The 25147-nt window shown below is 39.1% G+C and overlaps 1 pseudogene across 1 annotated transcript; it reads left to right on the top strand.

The window, feature by feature from the left end:
* The first annotated feature begins 16470 nt into the window (after positions 1 to 16470).
* Positions 16471 to 17276, top strand: LOC147365931 (UDP-GalNAc:beta-1,3-N-acetylgalactosaminyltransferase 2 pseudogene; annotated as a pseudogene). The gene has a single exon (XR_015132259.1). The product of XR_015132259.1 is annotated as a UDP-GalNAc:beta-1,3-N-acetylgalactosaminyltransferase 2 pseudogene (transcript).
* Positions 17277 to 25147: the final 7871 nt, after the last annotated feature.

The following is a 25147-nucleotide window of genomic DNA, read 5'->3' as shown; positions in this document are numbered from 1 at the left end:
GTCTTTATTTTTTTTTCAAAAACAAATGTTATTTTTAATTCTATTGACTGTATCTTCAAAATATATTTAGTAACTGACTACTTCTCACCAGTATCATTGCTAGGACCTGGTACAAGCCATCTGTATTATGTTGGTACTACTCTGTTTTCCTGGCTTCCACATTTAAACCTATAGAAAGCCCATCCCTTTTGATTTTCTGGGGTCTGTTTTGGTTGTTTTTTGCTAATTTTCAAGTATTTCCATTTTGCTATTATAATTTCCCCTGTTTGGATAATAATTCACAAGGTCATTCTACCAGTGGTAGATTCTCTAGCGAGCAGCCAGAATCATGTTCTAATCGTTCCTAATATGTAAAATTAAAACTCATTTTTAGACATTAAGCTTAGATTGTATAACTTTGCTGTACTGTGTTATTGACTTTAATCATTTGTTGATCCTTTGAGGTTTTCTACATAGGCAATCAGAACATTTGTAAACAGTGAAAACTAAATACCTCTAATCTCAATCCCTACCACCTTTATCTTCTTCTTGTACCAAATAAAACCTTATTTAAGAAAATTGGTTCTGGAGTGAAACTGGATAGACTAAAACTTCAGTGAAATTAAACCATTCAATTACAGTATAAGTTATCTTGAAGGTCTTCCTAGGTGGGTGCAGTATATGGTTGGAGGGAAGTCTTGGATAAGTGTGTGATTGTTGGTGATACAGCAAAGAGAGTGCTCCAGGAGTAGTAAATGGCTGTTACATTTGATTTTAGGATTGAAGGGCCTGATTCCTCAAGGATTAGGTCTGCTGAGTCAGGTTTATTAAGTGAGTGGCCAGAGCCAAATTTTTGCTGACAGCTGAGTAACTGAACTGTCACCAGGCTCCTCTTTGCTCTCTCTGTCCCCACACAGCCTACAGGCTCTTTTCCCTTATGAAGGAATATCACAGTCTGCTCTGTTGAGTTGTTACCTTGATAAGACACCACACTTTCTAGAATATACACTCCATGGAGTGTATAAAAGAATTTATAATTACCTCTGGTTCTATATCAAGTTATTATTATTTGTTTCATATTTGTGAGTGTTTCACTTGCTGAAAAGTAACTCTCTGAAGGATACATATTCATGCTTATGTTTTTCCTTTACCCTAAATGCATTTCTCAACACTAAATCATTCTGTTTTGCTTAAATTAACTTTGAAACCTTCCTCAGAAGTTTTTTTCTTTTTCCTTCAGGAGGAAAATTATGCTATTTTTTGCTTAGTTTTTTTTTTTTTTTTTAATAATTCAGAGCTTCCCTAGAATATGTTTTAACTGCAGATTAGCCATCATGGTCAACAAAAGAGTCCAAAATGCAGTACTTGGATGAAATCTCAAAAACGACAGAACGATCTCTGTTCATTTCCAAGGCAAACCATTCAATATCACAGTAATCCAAATCTATGCCCCAACCAGTAATGCTGAAGAAGCTGAAAATGAACGGTTCTATGAAGACCTACAAGACCTTTTAGAACAAACACCCAAAAAAATGTCCTTTTCATTATAGGGGAGTGGAATGCAAAAGTAGGAAATCAAGAAACACCTGGACTAACAGGCAAATTTGGCCTTGGAATACAGAATGAAGCAGGGCAAAGACTAATGAGTTTTGCCAAGAAAATGCACTGGTCATAACAAACACCCTCTTCCAACAACACAAGAGAAGACTATACATGGACATCACCAGATGGTCAGCAACAAAATCAGATTGATTATATTCTTTGCAGCCAAAAATGGAGAAGCTCTATACAGTCAGCAAAAACAAGACCAGGAGCTGACTGTGGCTCAGATCATGAAATCCTTATTGCCAAATTCAGACTGAAATTGAAGAAAGTAGGGAAAACCACTAGACCATTCAGGTATGACCTAAATCAAATCCCTTATGATTATACAGTGGAAGTGAGAAATAGATTTAAGGGCCTAGATCTGATAGATAGAGTGCCTGATGAACTACAGACTGAGGTTCGTGACATTGTACAGAAGACAGGGATCGAGACCATCCCCATGGAAAAGAAACGCAAAAAAGCAAAATGGATGTCTGGAGAGGCCTTAAAAATAGCTGTGAAAAGAAGAGAAGCAAAAAGCAAAGGAGAAAAGGAAAGATATAGGCATCTGAATGCAGAGTTCCAAAGAATAGCAAGAAGAGATAAGAAAGCCTTCCTCAGCGATCAATGCAAAGAAATAGAGGAAAACAACAGAATGGGAAAGACTAGAGATCTCGTCAAGAAAATCAGAGATACCAAAGGAACATTTCATGCAAAGATGGGTTCAATAAAAGACAGAAATGGTATGGACCTAATAGAAGCAGAAGGTATTAAGAAGAGATGGCAAGAATACACAGAAGAACTGCATAAAAAAAGATCTTCATGACCCAGATAATCACGATGGTGTGATCACTGACCTAGAGCCAGACATTCTGGAATGTAAAGTCAAGTGGGCCTTAGAAAGCATCACTACGAACAAAACTAGTGGAGGTGATGGAATTCCAGTGGAGCTATTTCAAGTCCTGAAAGATGATGCTGTGAAAGTGCTGCACTCAATATGCCAGCAAATTTGGAAAACTCAGCAGTGGCCACAGTACTGGAAAAAGTCAGTTTTCATTCCAATCCCAAAGAAAGGCAATGCCAAAGAATGCTCAAACTACCACACAAATGCACTCATCTCACACGCTAGTAAAGTAATGCTCAAAATTCTCCAAGCCAGGATTCAGCAATATGTGAACCATGAACTTCCTGATGTTCACGCTGGTTTTAGAAAAGGCAGAGGAACCAGAGATCAAATTGCCAACATCCTCTGGATCATGGAAAAAGCAAGAGAGTTCCAGAAAAACATCTATTTCTGCTTTATTGACTATGCCAAAGCCTTTGACTGTGTGGATCACAATAAACTGGGGAAAATTCTGAAAGAGATGGGCATACCAGACCACCTGATATGCCTCTTGAGAAATTTGTATACAGGTCAGGAAGCAACAGTTAGAACTGGACATGGAACAAGAGACTGGTTCCAAATAGGAAAAGGAGTATGTCAAGACTGTATCTTGTCACCTTGCTTATTTAACTTATATGCAAAGTACATCATGAGAAACACTGGGCTGGAAGAAACACAAGCTGGAATCAAGATTGCCGGGAGAAATATCAATAACCTCAGATATGCAGATGACACCACCCTTATGGCAGAAAGTGAAGAGGAACTAAAAAGCCTCTTGCTGAAAGTGAAAGAGGAGAGTGAAAAAGTTGGCTTAAAGCTCAACATTCAGAAAACGAAGATCATGGCATCCAGTCCCATCACTTCATGGGAAATAGATGGGGAAACAGTGGAAAGAGTGTCATACTATATTTTTGGGCTCCAAAATCACTGTAGATAGTGACTGCAGCCATGAAATTAAAAGATGCTTACTCCTTGGAAGGAAAGTTATGACCAACCTAGATAGCATATTCAAAAGCAGAGACATTACTTTGCCAACAAAGGTCCATCTAGTCAAGGCTATGGTTTTTCCTGTGGTCATGTATGGATGTGAGAGTTGGACTGTGATGAAGGCTGAGTGCTGAAGAATTGATGCTTTTGAACTGTAGTGTTGGAGAAGACTCTTGAGAGTCCCTTGGACTGCAAGGAGATCCACCCTGTCCATTCTGAAAGAGATCAGCCCTGGGATTTCTTTGGAAGGAATGATGCTAAAGCTGAAAATCCAGGACTTTGGCCACCTCATGCGAAGAGTTGACTCATTGGAAAAGTCTCTGATGCTGGGAGGGATTGGGGGCAGGAGGAGAAGGGGATGACAGAGGATGAGATGGCTGGATGGCATCACTGAGTTGATGGACGTGAGTCTGGGTGAACTCCGGAAGTTGGTGATGGACAGGGAGGCCTGGTGTGCTGCAATTCATGGGGTCGCAAAGAGTGGGACACGACTGAGCGACTGAACTGAACTGAACTAATCACATGCAAGGATAATGTTAAATGAACAGATGATTGATGTAGTTTGTGTATATTGAGTCTGAATTATGTGAACTTTGAAAATCCACTTTCTAATTCATTATTAGAATATGTTGATTAAAATTAATGCATTTCTTAGTTGATCACAAAAATGTAACTTTCCATTATATACAAAGTTCTAAACGTTGGACAGTGATCTTAGCCTCACACTCTACTTCCATTTATTCTATTTTTCTAGGTACCTTTTTATCTATCTTCCTTTTGTGTGTGTGTGTGACACAGAGGACAGAAACCCACTGAAATGATACTAAGCAAATAGAGCAACCCTTGCTTCATTCTTTGGTTTAGCTGTTAACACTGAAGGAGAGAAAGAGACAAACAGGCAATTCTGGGGTGTCTTGGGCAGTAATGTTCAACAGCACTAAGCCCCTTTCTCAATCTCTCTATGTGTCTCTGTCTCCCCCTCTCCTCTGTCTCCTGTTAATCCTTTTCTCTGCTTAGCTTTTTCTCATCTACTAAATATGTGTTTTTGTCACATGGCTGTTAACATTGTTAAATTAAGGTTCTCTTAAATTTGACATCCAAAATAGAAAGCCAAGAAAAGGGACACAAATGACATACCTTGGATTAAACTTTTGAACTCTTTAGCTAAGTGGCTAACATTTTGTTACATTCTTATCAGACTCACGTAATTGGAATAGAAAATAAATATACCCCCAAGCTAGTTCAAGTGCTTTTCAGACCTAGAGAACATGTATTTACTACCCATAAATTTCCCTGTTTTCATCACATGTATATGTGGATTTTTGCGTATTAACATATCATGAAAATTTGGGGTTTGGATATTCAAAACATATATGTATAATATATGTATAGTATATACACACATATATACTATATACACACATATACACATATGTGTATATATGTATACTATACTTTTAGTGTATATAGATCCACCAAAGTGGATATAGTGCACAGTTGTTGATACACCTGGTGATGAAAGTAAAACCCAAAATACTGCAAATAACAGTCCTGGAATGTTAGGTTCATGAATCAAGGAAAACTGGACAAGATCAACATGAGACGGTAAGAATAAACGTCGACATCCTTGGAATCAGCAAACTAAAATGGATGGGAATGGGAAAATTTAATTTAGATGACTGTTATAATCTACTACTTGGGGCAAGAATCCCATAGAAGAAATGGAGTAGCCCTCATAATCAACAAGAGTCCAAAATACAGTACTTGGGTGCAGCCTCAAAAATGACAGCCCGATTTTGGTTCATTTCCGAGGAAAGCCATTCAACATCAGAGTAATCCTAGTCTATGCCCCTACCACTGATGCCGCAGAAGCTGAAGTCGATCAGTTCTGTGAAGGTCTAGAAGACCTCCTAGAACTAACACCTAAAAAAGATGTTTTGTTCATCATCAGGAATTGGAATGCAAAAGTAGAAAGTCAAAATATACCTGGAGTAACAGGCAAGTTTGGCCTTGGAGAACAAAATGAAGCAGGGCAAAGGCTGATTGAATTCTGCTGAGAGTGTGTATCAGTCATAGGAAATACTCTTTTCCAACAACACAAGAGACCGCTTTACTCATAGACATCACCAAATGGTAAATACCAAAATTAAATTGATTACATTCTTTGCAGCCGAAGATGGAGAATCTGTATACAGTCAGCAAAAACAAGACCTGGGGCTGACTGTGGCTCAGATCATCAGCTTCTTATTAGCACAATTCAGGCTTAAAGTTAAGAAAACCAGGAAAACCATTAGGCCAGCCAGCTATGACTTAAATCAAATCCCATATGAATTTGCAGTAGAAATAAAAAATAGATTCAAGGGACTAGATCTAGATAACAGTGTGCCTGAAGAACTATGGACAGAGGTCCATAATCTTGTACAGAAGGCAGGGAACAAAAACATCCCAAAGAAAAAAGAGAGAAGAGAGTAGAAAGGGAGAGAGGGAAAGGCATATCCAATTATATGCAGAGTTTCAAAGAATAGCTAGAAGGGACAAGAAGGCCTTCTTCAATGAATAGTGTTTAATAATAGAAGAAAACAACAAAGACTAGAGATCTCTTCAAGAAAACTGGAAACATCAAGAGAGTATTCTGCTGTAAGACGGGCACAATAAAGGATAAAAATGATAGAGACCTAGTAGATGCTGAAGAGATCAAAAAGAGACGGAAAGAATACATGGAAGTACTGTATTAAAAAGATCTTAATGAACCGGATTACTATGATACTGTGGTTAGTCACCCAGAGCCAGACATTCTGGAGTGCAAAGTCAAGTGGGCCTTGAGACACGCTGCTGTTAATAAAGCTAGTGGATGCAATGAAATTCCAACAGAACTATTCAAATCCCTGAAGGAGGATGCCATCAAGGTTTTGCATTCATTATGTCAGCTAATCTAGAAGACCCAGCAGTGGCCACAGGACTGAAAAAGTTCAATCCTAATCCCAATAACCAAGAAGGGTAGTACCAAAGAATGTGTTAACCATTGGATAGTTGCACTCATCTCCCATGCTAGTAAGGTCATACTTAAAATCTTGGATGGTAGGCTTCAGTATTATGAGAACCAAGGACTTCCAGATACCCAAGCTGGATTTAGAAAAGGAAGAGGAACTAGAGATCAAATTACCAACATTCCCTGGATTGTAGAGAACAAGGAAATTTCAGAAAAAAACATCTATCCCTGTTCCATTGACACACTAAAGCCTTTGACTCTGTACATCATGACAAACTTTAGAAAGCTCTTAGAGAGATGCAAATACCAGACCATTGTACCTGTCTCCTGAGAATCCTGTGCAGGTCAGGAAGCAACAGCTAGAACCCTGTACAGAACAACCGATTGGTTCAAGATCAAGAAAGGAGTATGACAGTGCTGTCTGCTATCATTGTGTAACCTTTAGGCTGAGCATATCAATGCCAGGCTGGATGAGTTACAAGCCAGAATCAAGATAGCCAAGAGAAATATCAACAGCCTCAGATATGCAAATTATACCACCCTAATGACAGAAAGTGAAGAGGAACTAAAGAGACTATTGATGAGGGTGAAGGAGAAGAGTAAAAGAGCTGGCTTCAGATAAAATATTAGAAAAACTAAGATCATGGCATCCAGCCCCATTCAGGTCAGTTCAGTTCAGTTGCTCAGTCATGTCCGACTCTTTGCGACCCCATGAATCGCAGCACGCCAGGCCTCTCTGTCCATCACCAACTCCCGGAATTGACCCAGACTCACATCCATAGAGTCAGTGATGCCCTCCAGCCATCTCATCCTCTGTTCTCCCCTTCTCCTCCTGACCCCAATCCCTCCCAGCATCAGAGTTTTTTCCAATGAGTCAACTCTTCGCATGAGGTGGCCAAAGTCCTGGATTTTCAGCTTTAGCATCATTCTTCCAAAGAAATCCCAGGACTGATCTCATTCAGAATGGACAGGGTGGATCTCCTTGCAGTCCAAGGGACTCTCAAGAGTCTTCTCTAACACCACAATTCAAAAGCATCAATTCTTCGGCGCTCAGCCTTCTTCACAGTCCAACTCTCACATCCATACATGACCACTGGAAAAACCATAGCCTTGACTAGACAGACCTTTAATTGGCAAAGTAACATCTCTGCTTTTGAATATGCTATCTAGGTTGGTCATAACTTTCCTTCCAAGGAGTAAGCGTCTGTTAATTTCACGGCAGCAGTCACCATCTACAGTGATTTTGCAGCCCCCCAAAATAAAGTCTGACACTGTTTCCACTGTTTCCCCATCTATTTGCCATGAAGTGATGGGACTAGATGCCATGATCTTAGTTTTCTGAATGTTGAGCTTTAAGCCAACTTTTTCACTCTCCACTTTCACTTTCATCAAGAGGCTTTTTAGTTCCTCTACACTTTCTGCCATAAGAGTGGTGTCATCTATATATCTGAGTTATTGATATTTCTCCTGGCAATCTTGATTTCAGCTTGTGTTTCTTCCAGTTCAGCGTTTCTCATGATGTACTCTGCATATAAGTTAAATAAGCAAGGTGACAAGATACAGCCTTGACGTACTCCTTTTCCTATTTGGAACCAGTCTCTTGTTCCATGTCCAGTTCTAACTGTTGCTTCCTGACCTGCGTGCAAGTTTCTCAAGAGGCAGGTCAGATGGTCTGGTATTCCCATCTCTTTCAGAATTTTCCACAGTTTATTGTGATCCACACAGTCAAAGGCTTTGTCATAGTCAATACATGTATACCTGTGATGGACTCATTTTGATATTTGGCAAAACTAATACGATTATGTAAAGTTTAAAAATAAAATAAAATTAAAAAAAAATAAATAAAATTAAAAAAAAAATAGCAGAAATAGATGTTTTTCTGGAACTCTCTTGCTTTTTCCATGATCCAGAGGATGTTGGCAATTTGATCTCTGGTTCCTCTGCCTTTTCTAAAACCAGCGTGAACATCAGGAAGTTCATGGTTCACATATTGCTGAAGCCTGGCTTGGAGAATTTTGAGCATTACTTTGCTAGCGTGTGAGATGAGTGCAATTGTGCAGTAGTTTGAGCATTCTTTGGCATTGCCTTTCTTTGGGATTGGCATGAAAACTGACCTCTTCCAGTACTGTGGCCACTGCTGAGTTTTCCAAATTTGCTGGCATATTGAGTGCAGCACTTTCACAGCATCATCTTTCAGGACTTGAAATAGCTCCACTGGAATTCCATCACCTCCACTAGCTTTGTTCGTAGTGATGCTTTCTAAGGCCCACTTGACTTCACATTCCAGGATGTCAGGCTCCAGGTGAGTGATCACACCATCGTGATTATCTGGGTCGTGAAGATCTTTTGTGTACAGTTCTTCTGTGTATGCTTGCCACCTCATCTTAATATCATCTGCTTCTGTTAGGTCCATACCATTTCTGTCCTTTCTCAAGCCCATCTCTGCATGAAATGTTCCCTTGGTTTCTCTAATTTTCTTGAAGAGATCTCTAGTCTTTCCCATTCTGTTGTTTTCCTCTATTTCTTTGCATTGATTGCTGAGGAAGGCTTTCTTATCTCTTCTTGCTGTTCTTTGGAACTCTGCATTCCGATGCTTATATCTTTCCTTTTCTCTTTGCTTTTTGCTTCTCTTCTTTTCACAGCTATTTGTAGCCATTTTTCTTTTTTGCATTTCTTTTCCATGGGGATGGTCTCGATCCCTGTCTCCTGTACAATGTCACGAACCTCAGTCCATAGTTCATCAGGCACTCTATCTATCAGATCTAGGCCCTTAAATCTATTTCTCACTTCCACTGTATAATCATAAGGGATTTGATTTAGGTCATACCTGAATGGTCTAGTGGTTTTCCCTACTTTCTTCAATTTCAGTCTGAATTTGATAATAAGGAGTTCATGATCTGAGACACAGTCAGCTCCTCGTCTTTTTGTTGTTGTTGTTGTTGACTTTATAGAGCTTCTCCATCTTTGACTGCAAAGAACATAATCAATCTGATTTTGGTGTTGACCATCTGGTGATGTCCATGTGTAGAGTCTTCTCTTGTGTTGTTGGAAGAGGGTGTTTGCTATGACCAGTGCGTTCTCTTGACAAAACTCTATTAGTCTTTGCCTTGCTTCATTCCATATTCCAAGGCCAAATTTGCCTTTTACTCCAGGTGTTTCTTAACTTCCTACTTTTGCATTCCAGTCCCCTATAATGAAAAGGACATCTTTTTTGGGTGTTAGTTCTAAAAGGTCTTGTAGGTCTTCATAGAATCGTTCAACTTCAGCTTTTTCAGCATTACTGATTGGAGCATAGACTTGGATTACTGTGATATTGAATCATTTGCTTTGGAAACGAACAGAAATCATTCTGTCGTTTTTGAGATTGCATCCAAGTACTGCATTTTGGACTCTTTTGTTGACCATGATGGCTACTCCATTTCTTCTGAGGGATTCCTGCCTGCAGTAGTAGATATATTGGTCATCTGAGTTAAATTCACCCATTCCAGTCCATTTTAGTTTGCTGATTCCTAGAATGTCAACATTAACTCTTCCCATCTCTTGTTTGACCACTTCCAATTTGCCTTGATTCATGGACCTGACATTCCAGGTTCCTATGCAATATTGCTCTTTACAGCATCGGACCTTGCTTCTATCACCAGTCACATCCACAGCTGGGTATTCTTTTTGCTTTCGCTCCATCCCTTCATTCTTTCTGGAGTTATTTCTCCACTAATCTCCAGTAGCATATTGGACACCTACTGACCTGGGGAGTTCCTCTTTCAGTATCCTATCATTTTGCCTTTTCATACTGTTCATGGGGTTCTCAAGGCAAGAATACTGAAGTGGTTTGCCATTCCCTTCTCCAGTGGACCACATCCTGTCAGATCTCTCCACCATGACCCACCCGTCTTGGGTGGCCCCACAGGCATGGCTTTGTTTCATTGAGTTAGACAAGGCTGTGGTCCTAGTGTGATTAGATTGACTAGTTTTCTGTGAGTATGGTTTCAGTGTATCTGCCTTCTGATGCCCTCTTGCAACACCTACCATCTTACTTGGGTTTCTTTTACCTTGGGCGTGGGTTATCTCTTCACGGCTGCTCCAGCAAAGCACAGCTGCTGTTCCTTACCTTGGATGAGGGGTATCTCCTCACCACCGCCCTTCCTGACCTTCAAGGTGGGAAATTGCAGCCCCATTACTGCATGGCAAATAGAAGGGGAAAATGTGGAAATAGTGACAGATTTCCTTTCTTGAGCCCCAAAATAACTGTGGATGGTGACTGCAAACATGAAATCAGGAGACAGTTGCTTCTTGCCAGGAAAGTAATGACAAACCTAGACAGTATGTTGAAAAGCAGAGACATTACTCTGATGGCAAAGGTTCGTATAGTCAAGGCTATGGTCTTTCTAGTGGTTACGTTTGGTTGTGAGAGGTGGACCATACAGAAGGCAGAATGCCAAAGAATTGCTGTCTTCAAGGTGTGGCGCTGGAGAAGACTCCTGAAACTCCACTGGACAGCAAGATCAAACCAGTCAATCTTAAGGGAGATCAACCCTGAACGTTCACTGGAAGGACTGGTGCTGAAGCTGAAGTTCCAATATTTTGGTCATCTGATGCAAACAGACAACTCATAGGAAAAGTCCCTGATGCTGGGAAAGATTGAGAGCAGAAGGAGAAGAGGGTCTCAGAAGATGAGATGGCTGGATGGCATCACTGATGCAATGAACATGAACTTGGGCAAACTCCTGGAGATAGTGAAGGACAGGGAGGCCTGGGGTGCTGCAATCCATGGGGTTGCAAAGAGTCAGACACATTTGGGAGACTGAGCAACAACAACAATATCTATCTATCTATCTATCTATCTATCTATCTAGTTGATTTTCCACCCCTCACCACATACTCCAGCCTTGTGTTGAAACTGAGCTATAAACCTCCCTGATATTTATTGCCAGCATTTTGTTCTTGAAAGAGAAAAATATATAGCTTCTTGTTGAGAAATCTTACCATATTTGAGGAGAAATTAAGTAAGAACATTTATTTTTAGGTCTAGAATAAATCACAAACTCTGAATCCTGTTTATAATATAAGTTGGTTTGAAACATTTAACTTTTCTCATATAAGTGAAATGTTTCTTTGGGTAACCCAAAGCAAAATCTAATTTTATGGTCCAATTCACTTAATTCAAAACAGCAAATATTTTTAACTACCTACTTGTTGAACATATAGTATAGATTGTATAAAAATGTGTAAAAGAGTTCATTGTTTCTAATTTTCCAAATGAATGAAATTGCCCTTAAAAGAAATGCTACAATATTCACTACAGTTTACCACAAAACAAGTTTGGTGTGAAAAGCAAGTTTGTATCATGCCTGGCTTACTTTGTTCTGTAGACACATCTTTAGCTTCCTTCTTCAAAATAAACACTAAAGAGCCATAAATAATGACTGGAAGTTAACCCATGAGGTCAAAATTTTCTTGATATTCTTAGTAAATAGTATTTCTTCTTACTTATAATCCATGGCCATAGGTTTTTAAATTTTGTGTAGTATTTAGCCTAAATGATATTAACATCGTCACCATTGTGTATAGAATAAACATGCACAGCTTTTTTTTTTTTTTTATGTTTACTACCTATTTAGATTTTAATACCCGTGTGATCAACATTAAGAACTTGAGAAAGAGATTATGGAGGGAGTAAATATAATTACATTAATAAAACTCTTGAGAAAAGAAAAGCACTGGATAATGAACAAGTTGAGACAAGGGCTAAAAATAAATAACCATTATCTGACAAAATGGACAACTCAGTCATCAGGAAGGAACTATTACTGATGGAATACTTACAGGAACATCTAATCTTTTTCTCACCACAATTCTATGTAATTATAATCATATCACTGAATAAAAACTGGTGAGTCAAATGGTTGAGTTATTTTCCATACTTAACACAGATAACAAATTATTAAAGAAAGGAAAACAAACAAACAACTAACTTGGTTTTAAAGTCTATATTTTCTCCTCTCAATCATGCCACATTCTTCAAATATGAAAGTTAAGGAAACCACAAATATAAGAACGTTGTCACAAACTCACTCTGGTTAGAGTTTGTATGATTTGAGAGAGGCAAACAGTGTATGTGGGTCATGTCCTGTGATGCTCTAGTCATTGTAAGAGATGAATAATTACAACAATATGTTAAAATAAATTATGTTTAATTTCTTTTAAAACAATATGCTTAATTGAAATAATGTTATTTTAAAAGAGACAGAATTCAACTGATGAAATTAATGAATGAAATAAAAGATGCCTTGATATTTCAAGTTTCAGTTTTAGAATAAAGCTCATATTATTATAAGAAAGAACTTTCAGTTAATTTATTGTTATTTACACTTGGTTTCTTCAGTATTCTCTTCTAGGTACAGATGAAGGAAAATGACAAAAGTGGGAAGAAAAGGATTGTTTAGGGAACTATTGGGAGTAAATATGTTTGTTCCTCATTTCCCTTGGTATCCTTCAAGAGTATGGCATATGCCAATTGACAGTGACTTCAGTATTAAAATGTTTATTTCTTCACCATTAAGTAGAATACTTAAGTAGAATACAATAAAAAGAGATAATCATCCTGATCCATGCAACAGCATCAATGCATCTCAAAAATGTTGTGCTAAACAAAAGAAATCAGAGGTAGTCAGGAGGCTATTTTTTGTCCTTATATAAACCAAAGACATTTGCTTCAAAGTTCATTTGTTAATTAAAAACTTTCATAGATATAATTTATTTTTGAGACTTAGATCATATGCAGTTTTATATAAATATTTATTGAGGTACTGTGCTTTGTGTTGGGAACCAGTTTGAATAATGGAAAGTTCCTTGATATCAAGGAGCTCATAGTTTATTTATAGAGATAGGTAAAGCTAGAAATTTCAATGGAATAAGAAAAGAAGACAGTTTAAGACCTTAATAAATGTTGTTATTTTTAAAGTTAAAGATACAATACAGTCTACCTCCATACCCACACATTCTGCATCTGTGGATGTGGATTTAACCAATCATGGACTAAAAATATTTGGGGAAAAACAGCATTCCAGAAAGTTCTAAAGAGATAATCTTGAATTTGCCTTGTACTGGCAATTATTTACATTTGTATTCTATTCACAGCTGTTTATATAGTGTTTCCGTTGTGTTATATGTTATAAATATCTGTAATAACTAATCAAGAGTTGGAGAAGCTCTACGCAGTCAGCAAAAAAAAGACCGGGAGCTAACTGTGGCTCAGATCATGAACTCCTTATTGCCAAATTCAGACTTAAATTTAAAAAAGTAGGGAAAACCACTAGACCATTCAGGTATGACCTAAATCAAATCCCTTACGATTATACAGTGGGAGTGAGAAATAGATTCAAGGGACTAGATCTGATAGAGTGCCTGAAGAACTATGGACGGAGGTTCATGATATTGCACAGGAGGCAGGGATCAAGACCATCCCCAAGAAAAAGAAATGTGAAAAGTCCAAATGGCCGTCTGAGACCTTACAAATAGTTGTGAAAAGAAGAGAAAGGAAAAGCAAAGGAGAAAAGGAAAGATATATCCATTTGAATGCAGAGTTCCAAAGAATAGCAAGGAGACTTAAGAAAGTTTTCTTCAGTGATCAGTGCAAAGAAATAGAGGAAAACAATAGGATGGGAAAGACTAGGGATCTCTTCAAGAAAATTAGAGATACCAAGGGAACATTTCATGCAAAGATGGGCACTATAAAGGACAGAAATGGTGTGGATCTAACAGAAACAGAAGATTTTAAGAAGAGGTGGCAAGAATACATAGAAGAACTATACAACAAAGATCTTCATGACCCAGATAATCACAATGGTGTGAAAACTCACCTAGAGCCAGACATCCTGGAATGCTAAGTCAAGTGGGCCTTTGGAAACATTACTATGAATAAAGCTAGTGGAGGTGATGAAACTCCAGTTGAGCTATTTCAAATCTTAAAAGATGATGCTGTGAAAGTGCTGCACTCAATATACCAGCAAATGTGGAAAACTCAGCAGTGTCCACAGGACTGGAAAAAGTCAGTTTTCATTCCAATCCCAAAGAAAGACAGTGTCAAAGAATGCTCAAACTACTGCACAATTGTACTCATCTCACCTGCTAGTAAAGTGATGCTCAAAGTGATGCTCTCCAAGTCAAGCTTCAACAGTACGTGAACTGTGAAATTCCAGATGTTCAAGCTGAATTTAGAAAAGTCAGAGGAATCAGAGATCAAATTGCCAACATCTGTTGGATCATCAAAAAGCAAGATTGTTCCAGAAAAAAAAAAAATTTATTTCTGCTTTATTGACTATGCCAAAGCCTTTGACTGTGTGGATCACAATAAACTGTGGAAAATTCTGAAAGAGATGGGTATACCAGACCACATGACTTGCCTCCTGAGAAATCTGTATGCAGGTCAGGAAGTAACAGTTAGAACTGGACATGGAACAATAGACTGGTTCCAAATCTGGAAAGGAGTACGTCAAGACTGTATATTGTCACCCTACTTATTTAACTTATATGCAGAGTACATCATGATAAATGCCAGGCTGGATGAAGCACAAGCTGGAATCAAGATTGCCAGAAGAAATATCAATAACCTCAGATATGCAGATAACACCACCCTTATTGCAGAAAGTGTGGAAGAACTAAAAAGCCTCTTGATGAAAGTGAAAGAGGAGAGTGAAAAAGTTAGCTTAAGACTCAACATTCAGAAAACTGTGATCGTGGCATCTGGTCCCATTACTTCATGGAAAATAGATGGGGAAACAGTGGAAACAGTGTCAGACTTTATTTTTGGGGCTCCAAAATCACTGCAGATGCTGACTGTAGCCATGAAATTAAAAGACGCTTACTCCTTTGAAGAAAAGTCATGATTAAACTAAACAGCATATTAAAAATCAAAGAGTTTATTTTGCCAACAAAAGTCCATCTAGTGAAAGCTATGGATTTTCCAGTAGTCATGTGTAGATGTGAGAGTTGTACTATAAAGAAAGCTGAGTGAGCAAAAGAATTGATGCTTTTGAACTGTGGTCTTGGAAAATTCTTGAGAGTCCCTTGGACTGCAAGGAGTTCCAACCAGTCCATCCTAAAGGAAATCAATCCTGAATATTCATTGGAAAGACTGATGCCAAAGCTGAAACTTCAATACGTTGGCCACCTGATGTGAAGAGCTGACTCATTTGAAAAGACCCTGATGCTGGGAAAGGTTGAAGGCGGGAGGAGAAGGGGACTCAGAGGATGAGATGGTAGGATGGCTACACCAACTCAGTCGACATGAGTTTGAGTCAACTCCAGGAGCTGGTGATGGAAAGCGAGGTCTGGCATGCTGCAGTCCATGAGGTCTCAAAGAGTCAGACATGACTGAGTGACTGAACTGAACTCTAGTAATCTAGAGATAGTTTCAAGTATGTTCATGGGTTTTATGTAAATACCACACCATGTTTTATAAAGGACTTGAGTACCTATAGATTTTGGTATTTACAGGGGTCCTAGAACCTATCCCCTCTGGATATAAAGAGACTTACTGTGTTTCACTGAAGAAGAATATCTAATATAGACATAAGTGAAGGATTGTAAGTGCTTCTGAGTACAAATGAGAAAGCTAAACATCATGATTTTGAAGGTTGTTTATCAAAATAACTGGTGGTGCATATAAAAATGTTGAATGAACTTAATTTCCAATAATAAACTATATAGAAGAAAAGTATTATCATCTTAACAATTTTAGACAAAAATAACTTTTTTTTTACAATCTGTTCACTAGTAAATGATGAGATCAGTTTTCAGAATTCATGTAGAAAACGTAATACTGCTACAGGAGATACTCTGCTTTTGAATCACTTCTTAGAGTAGTTTATGTAATGATATAATTGTGTCACCACTGTGTGCATTTACATTTGACCCTGCTTATGCCAACTATCTCAGGGACTGCTTTCCATTTTGTACAACCACTATGAACAGCAGAAAATGTCAGAGTGAATCAGTGGGTACCCTTTTTTTTTTTTTTTTTATAAGAAAACAATTAAGTAACTGATGTGGAAGACCCATCAAATTTACTATAGTTCCATACTTGGCCTGTTCCACACTGTAAGTCTTCTTTGGCATTTAGACACTTTTTTTTTTTTTTACATTTGATTCTTACTAAGCAAGTATTGTTACTTGCTACTCAACATCATGAATCCAGTTCTGAATCAGGAGATTAAAGCATTCAGTCTTTTGGAAGACACTTCATCAGGGCTCTCTGAGGACCGAGTTGTCAGCGTGAGCTTCCGGGTTCTCTATCCAATCGTTATTATGAGTCTTGGGGTGTTTTATGATGCCGGTGATGTGGGTTTCCAGAGGAACATCACTGTCAAGCTTTATCACGCAGAACAGGAGGAGGCCCTCTTCAATGCTCGCTTCAGTCCTCTGAGCTGTGGTGTGCAGGTGAACAAGCTGTGGTACAAGCCTGTGGAGCAATTCATCTTACTTGAGAGCTTTGAAGGTACAATCCTGTGGGAGAGCCAAGACCTCCAAGGCCTGGTGTCAAGGAATCTCCACAAAGTGACAGTTAATGATGGAGGAGGAGTTCTCAGAGTCGTTACAACTGGGGAGGGTGCCTTGCCTCATGAATTCATGGAAGGTGTGGAGGGAGTTGCAGGTGGTTTTATTTATACTATTCAGGAAGGTGATGCTCTTTTAAAAACCCTTAATTCTCGCCCTCAAAGACTTCTCAATCATATACATAATCTCCAAGAGGAGGATGACTTACTAAAGGAAGAAAGCAGCCTCTATGATGACATTGTGTTTGTGGATGTTGTTGACACTTACTGAAATGTTCCTGCAAAATTATTGAACTTCTATAGATGGGGCTCCATCAGTGACCTCAGTGTCCTTTATCAAGGAAGTTTATGCAGTCCATGGGGTTACTAAGAGTTGGGCACGACTGAGCGACTTCACTTTCACTTTTCACTTTCATGCATTGGAAAAAGAAATGGCAACCCACTCCAGTATTCTTGCCTGGAGAATCCCAGGGATGGAGGAGCCTAGGGGACTGCCATCTATGGGGTCGCACAGAGTTGGACACGATTGAAGCGACTTAGCAGCAGCAAGCAAGTATTGTAAAATCCGAACTGTAAACATACATTATGTGTGTTGTGTGCTAAGTCACTTCAGTCATGTCCTACTCTTTGTGACCCCATGGACTGTAGCCTTCCCAGCTCCTTTCCTTGGGATTCTCCAGGAAAGAATACTGGAGTGGGTTACCATGCCCTCCTCCAAGATACCTTCCTGACTTAGGAATCAAACCCATGTCTCTTTTGTCTCCTGGATTGACAGGAGTGTTCTGTACCACTAGTGCCACTTGGGGAAGCCCTGACATACATTATAGGCACACCAAAATAAGATGAAATATTCCTTTCCTTTATTTCAGATACTACTAAGAAAGGATGATCTTAATAATTTTTAACTGTGTTTTCCCAAACCTATCTGTCCCCAAACCTATCTAATCCCATGTTCTAAATGTCAGCAAATCCTGTTGGCTTCATCCTCAAAATCTATTACAAATATGACTGCAGCTCACCATCTACACCTCTGCTATGCTTATTCAAGCCCTCATTACCTCTCATCTGGACTGTTGTAATGAGGCTTTTACTGAGTTTCTCATTTTCTGTCTTTCCCTCCTACAGTCTGTTCTCCACAGAGTAGACACTGTGGTTCTTTCAAATTGTAAATCAAAGACTTATTCCTCTGCTTAAAATTATCTAATAGCTTTTCATCTCTTCCAGAAAATAATTCAGAGGTCCTAAGTGACCTCTGACCTCTGCTACCTCACTGGTTATTCGTAACCACTGTCCCATTTAGTTCCTTCTGACAGCTCTGTGGCACTCTGACCTTTTGCTCCATGACCTTGCCAAGATAATGCTATCCAGGCCCTTCCTGTGCCTGCTATGTCTCTTCATGGGAAGCTTTCCAACTGGTATCCAGACAGTGCACTACCTACCCATACTCAAATCTTTGCTCTAATTTCATTTTCCAGATTATTTCTCTACTATATTTTATTTGATCACTACTATTACAGCCTAAAATGCTGTATATTTATTTTTTTTCTTTTTCCATCCTCTTTCTTTAACTGTAAGAAAAAAAAAAAAAAAAACACCTCTGTGACAATTAAGACTTTTTAATTTTTGTCTATAGTTGCTTCTCCAACACCAAGAAGAAATCCTAGCATATACTAGGCATTCAGTAATCACTTCATGAATGATTGAATGGATTATATAGTTAGTGTATGGCTGTATTTGTTCAGAACGAAGAACTATTTATTAGTATATATTAACTATCCATTCAGTTCAGTTTAGTCGCTATATCTTGTCCAACTCTTTGCGACCCCATGAATCGCAGCACGCCAGGCCTCCCTGTCCATCACCAACTCCCAGAGTTCACTCAAACTCATGTCCATCGAGTCGGTGATGCCATCCAGCCATCTCATCCTCTGTCGTCCCCTTCTCCTCCTGTCCCTAATCCCTCCCAGCATCAGAGTCTTTTCCAATGAGTCAACTCTTTGCATGAGGTGGCCAAAGTACTGGAGTTTCAGCTTCAGCATCAGTCCTTCCAATGAACACCCAAGACTGGTCTCCTTTAGGTTGGACTGGTTGTATCTCCTTGCAGTCCAAGGGACTCTCAAGAGTCTTCTCCAACACCACAGTTCAAAAACATCAATTCTTTGGCACTCAACCCTCTTCACAGTTCAACTCTTACAAACATACATGACCACTGGAAAAGCCATAGCCTTGAAGATGGACCTTTGTTGGCAAAGTAACATCTCTGCTTTTCAATATGCTATCTAGGTTGGTCATAACTTTCCTTCCAAGGAGTAAGGTCTTTTAATTTCATGGCTGCAGTCACCACCTGCAGTGATTTTGGAGCCCCCCAAACTAAAGTCTGCCACTATTTCCCCATCTATTTCCCATGAAGTGATGGGACCAGATGCCATGATCTTAGTTTTCTGAATGTTGAGCTTTAAGCCAACTTTTTCACTCTCCTCTTTCACTTTCATCAACAGCTTTTTAGTTCCTCTTCACTTTCTGCCATAAGGGTGGTGTCATCTGCATATCTGAGGTTATTGATATTTCTCCCGGCAATCCTGATTCCAGCTTGTGCTTCTTCCATACATGTATTTAATGTATGCAGTACATGCTTATAGTTTTTGCAAGCTGATCAGTAAGTGACGAAAGTTTATCTGTTAGTAGGAAAGGGCCCACATTGTGAAAGAATTAACAGCCAGAGAAGAAAGAATCATATTACCCCTAGGTTGCATGTTTTTGAGACGGTTCCATAAACCAAGCCTAAGCAGGATAATTATATCTATTACTAAGGAAAAGTTAAAATAAAGCTTGAAAATTTAAGTTAAATAGAAATATCTTTTGATATTAATCAGTCATCTGTAGAAAATAGCTAAATATTTTGTCGGACATTTGTGAGTTAAAAATAATATAGACAATAAAAAGGTATGCATGAGTATTCTGAGAAAATAATAATTAATATCAGATTCTGAGTCATGTTTCAAGTTTTCCTTTATGCCAGTGTGTTCTTGGTAAGGTATCTTAAATCTTTGAACCTCAGTTGAATCACATTAAATCAAGTAAGATATGATTTCATTACTATCTATTTCTTACTATTATAGTAAATAAGATACAGTATATGGTCTTGTTAATCATAATGGATTGTTATATAAATCTTAGTTATTATTATTAGTGACATAAATTATCTTGATAAACACCCTGTTATTACTCATTCACATTTTGCTATTAGTCAGAGAACCCAGGGTCCACTCAGATAACAATGCAGAATTTATTATTATTTATTCTTATATAACCCTGAAGATTTTTGTATTAACAATTGTGTCTCAAGATCCCTTTTTTCAAGGATCTTGCAGAACTCATTAAAATTCAGTAACAGACACAAGTGACATTTTAACTTACTTATATTTTTTTAAAGGAGCCAGATTTATGTAAGTATAAGTATTTTCTTTGTTATTAAGAAAGCACTTTGAAAAAGCAGTGGATTGCTTATCATAGATGTCTAATTACTTTGTCCTAATTGTCTAAAATTTCCTACACTTATATAAATTTGCCCATTGCTAAAGTTAATATATCCCAGTAGTTTGTCACTGTTCACAGAGCCAGCAGTAGTATTATGAGGCACATTAACACATCAACTTCTAAGTTTCAGTAGGTCACCCAGCATTCAGTCAGTTCAGTTCAGTTCAGTCTCTCAGTCATGTCTGATTCTTTGTGACCCCATGAATCACAGCACACCAGGACTCCATATCCATCACCAACTCCCGGAGTTCACTCAGACTCACGTCCATCGAAGCAGTGATGCCATCCAGCCATCTCATCCTCTGCCGTCCCCTTCTCCACCTGCCCCCAATCCTTACCAGCATCAGAGTCTTTTCCAATGAGTCAACTCTTTGCATGAGGTAGACAAAGTACTGGAGTTTCAGCTTTAGCATCATTCCTTCCAAAGAAATCCCAGGGCTGATCTCCTTCATAATGGACTGGCTGGATCTCCTTGCCGTCCAAGGGACTCTCAAGAGTCTTCTCCAATACCACAGTTCAAAAGCATCAATTCTTCGGCGCTCAGCTTTCTTCACAGTCCAACTCTCACATCCATACATGACCACAGGAAAAACCATAGCCTTGACTAGATGGACCTTTATTGACAAAGCAATGTCTCTGCTTTTGAATATGCTGTCTAGGTTGGTCATAACTTTCCTTCCAAGGAGTAAGTGTCTTTTAATGTCATGGCTGCAGTCACCATCTGCAGTGATTTTGGAGTCCCCCAAAATGAAGTCTGATACTGTTTCCATGATTTCCTCATCTATTTCTCATGAAGTGATGGGACCAGATGCCATGATTTTCGTTTTCTGAATGTTGAGCTTCAGGCCAACTTTTTCACTCTCCACTTTCACTTTCTTCAGGAGGATTTTTAGTTCCTCTTCACTTTCTGCCATAAGGGTGATGTCATCTCCATATCGGAGGTTATTAATATTCCTCCCAGCAATCTTAATTCCAGCTTGTGTTTCTTCCAGCCCAGTGTTTCTCATGATGTACTCTGCATAGAAGTTAAATAAGCAGGGTGACAATATACAGCCTTGACGTACTCCTTTTCCTATTTGGAACCAGTCTCTTGTTCCATGTCCAGTTCTAACTGTTGCTTCCTGACCTGCATGCAGGTTTCTCAAGAGGCAGGTCAGGTGGTCTGGTATTCCCATCTCTTTCAGAATTTTCCACAGTTTATTGTGATCCACACCGTCAAAGGCTTTGGCATAGTCAATAAAGCAGAAATAGGTGTTTTTATGGAACTCTCTTGCTTTTTTGATGATCCAGTGGATGTTCGCAATTTGATCTCTGGCTTTCTGCCTTTTCTAAAACCAGCTTGAACATCTGGAAGTTCACAGTTCACGTACTGCTGAAGCCTGGCTTGGAGAATTTTGAGCACTACTTTACTAACGTGTGCTGCTGCTGCTGCTAAGTCGCTTCAGTCGTGTCTGACTCAGTGCGACCCCATGGACAGCAGCCGACCAGGCTCCCCCATCCCTGGGATTCTCCAGCCAAGAACACTGTAATGGGTTGCCATTTCCTTCTCCAATGAGTGAAAGTGAAGACTCTCAATAGTGTCCGACTCTTTGTGATCCCATGGACTGCAGCCTACCAGGCTCCTCCATCCATGGTATTTTCCAGGCAAGAGTAATGGAGTGGGGTGCCATGAGATGAGTGCAATTGTGCAGTAGTTTGAGCATTCTTTGGCATTGCCTTTCTTTGGGATTGGAATGAAAACTGACCTTTTCCAGTCCTGTGGCCACTGCTAAGTTTTCCAAATTTGCTGGTATATTGAGTGCAGCACTTTCACAGCATCATCTTTCAGGATTTGAAATAGCTCAACTGGAATTTCATCACCTCCACTAGCTTTGTTTGTAGTAATGCTTTCTAAGGCCCACTTGACTTCACATTCCAGGATGTCTGGCTCTAGGTGAGTGATCACACCATCGTGATTATCTTGGTCATGAAGATCTTTTTTGTACAGTTCTTCTGTATATTCCTGCCACCTCTTCCTAATATGTTCTGTTAGGTCCATACCATTTCTGTTCTTTCTCGAGCCCATCTTTACATGAAATGTTCCCTTGGTATCTCTGATTTTCTTGAAGAGATCTCTAGTCTTTCCCATTCTGTTGTTTTCCTCTATTTCTTTGCATTGATCGCTGAGGAAGGCTTTCTTATCTCTTCTTGATATTCTTTGGAACTCTGCATTCAGATGCCTATATCTTTCCTTTTCTCTTTGCTTTTTGCTTCTCTTCTTTTCACAGCTATTTGTAAGGCCTCCTCCGACAGCCATTTTGCTTTTTTGCATTTCTTTTCCATGGGGATGGTCTTTATCCCTGTCTCCTGTACAATGTCACAAACCTCCGTCCATATTTCATCAGGCACTCTATCTATCAGATCTAGTCCCTTAAATCTATTTCTCACTTCCACTGTATAATTATAAGGGATATGATTTAGGTCATACCTGGATGGTCTAGTGGTTTTCCCTACTTTCTTCAGTTTAAGTCTGAATTTGGCAATAAGGAGTTCATGATCTGAGCCACAGTCAGCTCCCCGTCTTGTTTTTCTTGACTGTATAGAGCTTCTCCATCTTTGGCTACAAAGCATATAATCAGTCTGATTTTGGTGTTGACCATCTGGTGATGTCCATGTGTAGAGTCTTCTCTCGTGTTGTTTGAAGAGGGTGTTTGCTATGACCAGTGCATTTTCTTTGCAAAACTCTATTAGTCTTTGCCTTGCTTCATTCCATATTCCAAGGCTCATTTTCCAATTAATGTCCCTTAATTTTCACTTGAGCAACTCCATTCAGGATTTCTTGTAAGGCAGGTCCAGTGGCAGTAAACCCACTTGGTTTTTGTTTGTCTGAGAAAATCTTTATCTCATCTTCATTTCTGAAGGACAACTTTACTGGATTAAGTATTCTTGATTGACTGTTTTGTTTTTTGTTTTTTTCTGCACCTTGAATGTAGCATTCCAATCTCTCTGGGTCTTTAAAGTTTCTGCTGAGAAATCGGATACAATTATGATGGTTTGGTGGTGGCTCAGTGGTAAAGACTCTGGCTGCGAATGCAGGAGATACAGGAGATGGTTTCGATCCCCTGGTGGAGGAAATGGCAACTCACTCCAATATTCTTGACTTGAAAGTCTCAATGACAGAGGAATCTGGCGGGCTACAGTCCATGGAATTGCAAGGAATCAGACCCAACTGAGCATGCACACAAACATGTTAGTAACAGCCTTGTTTTGCTGTTTTCAAGATTCTCTCTTTGCCTTTGATTTTTGAAGATTTTAACATAATATGTCTTGGAGAATATTTCCTTGAGTTGAATTTGTATGGAGACCTGTGAACTTCATGAACTTTAGTGTCCAAATCTCCCCCATATATTTAGAAAGTTATCAGTTATTGTTTCTTTAAAAAAAAAAAATCTTTCTTCCTGTTTCTTCTCTTCTCCCTCTGGGATTCTGGTAACTTGTAGATTATTTTTCTTAGTTATGTCTTAGTTATTCCTGTAGCTTTGTTCATTCCTTTCACTTGTATTTATTTTAGCTGTTATTACTGGATAATTGCAAATGGTACATCTCTGTGTACACAAATTCTTCTGATTAATCTAGTCTGCTATTAAACCATCTATTGAATTCTGTAGTGCCTACATCTTATTATACAACTCTAATTTTTTGTTTGGTTCTATTTTCCACCATTTCCATTTATGTTGAACTTCTTGTATTTTCTAGTAGTATTTTCCTGATTTTGTTAGATTATTTATATCTGTATAGCTCTCTTAATTATTTAAAACAACTGTTTTGAATTCTTTGTCAGACTATTTATATATATATTTTTCTTTGGAAACAGTGTTCCTGTGGTGGTGCCATGCTTCCCTGATCCCTGTTATGTTGCATGTGTGTCTGCACACATGAAGAAGCAGTCACCTCTCTTAGACATTATGAATTGACTTTGGTAAGAAAGACCTCAGTCTGTGGGTGAAATCGCACTGGCATCTTCTGTGATGCTATTTATAGTGGTGCAGAGTGCTAATACAGGGATTTTTGGTGGCTCTGGTTCTGGAGAAAAGTGGTGTCCCACTATCTTAGGCTGAATCCATAGCATTGACAGCTGTGTGGTCCTGGAAAATACTTCAGGTATCCTGTAGCCACTGGGGTCCATGCCAATAGTCAAAGTCTCTGCAGGTTCCAGGGTGCCCAGGGTTGGCCCTGGTCATTTCTTCTAGGTGGCACCTATAACTCTTACCACCAAGTGTGTGCACATCACTGACTCTAGCCACCGTTTCTGCCTGCTCTGATCTCTAGCTTAGCTTCTGGACCTGAATGCCCAGCTGACAACTCAATAACACTCACAGTTACTCCAGACATACTGTGCCACTCACAAGAGACCATACAGTTGTTGATGTTATGGACCACAGTGACCTGAGACAGTGAGACCTCATGCAATCCCAAATCTCCCCTGCTGTGATCCCACCACATGGGATCAGAGCAAGGAAGGCCAGTGATGGGATTTGGCCCAGGAGAGTGCAGGTACACAGCTACAAGGGCTAGCAGTAAGTAAGCTCAGAAGTGCAAGCCCATGACATGGGTCAGGGCTGGAGATAGACTAACCAGCAGGTTTGGGGGCCTTGG

Source organism: Bos grunniens, chromosome 9 (genome assembly GCF_055505025.1).
Source record: "Bos grunniens cultivar Pamir isolate PY7600 chromosome 9, Bosgru_T2T1.0, whole genome shotgun sequence".
In the NCBI taxonomy this organism is placed as follows: domain Eukaryota; kingdom Metazoa; phylum Chordata; class Mammalia; order Artiodactyla; family Bovidae; genus Bos; species Bos grunniens.
The sequence above is the reverse complement of the archived record's forward strand: the minus strand, read 5'-3'. Positions and strand labels throughout refer to the sequence as shown.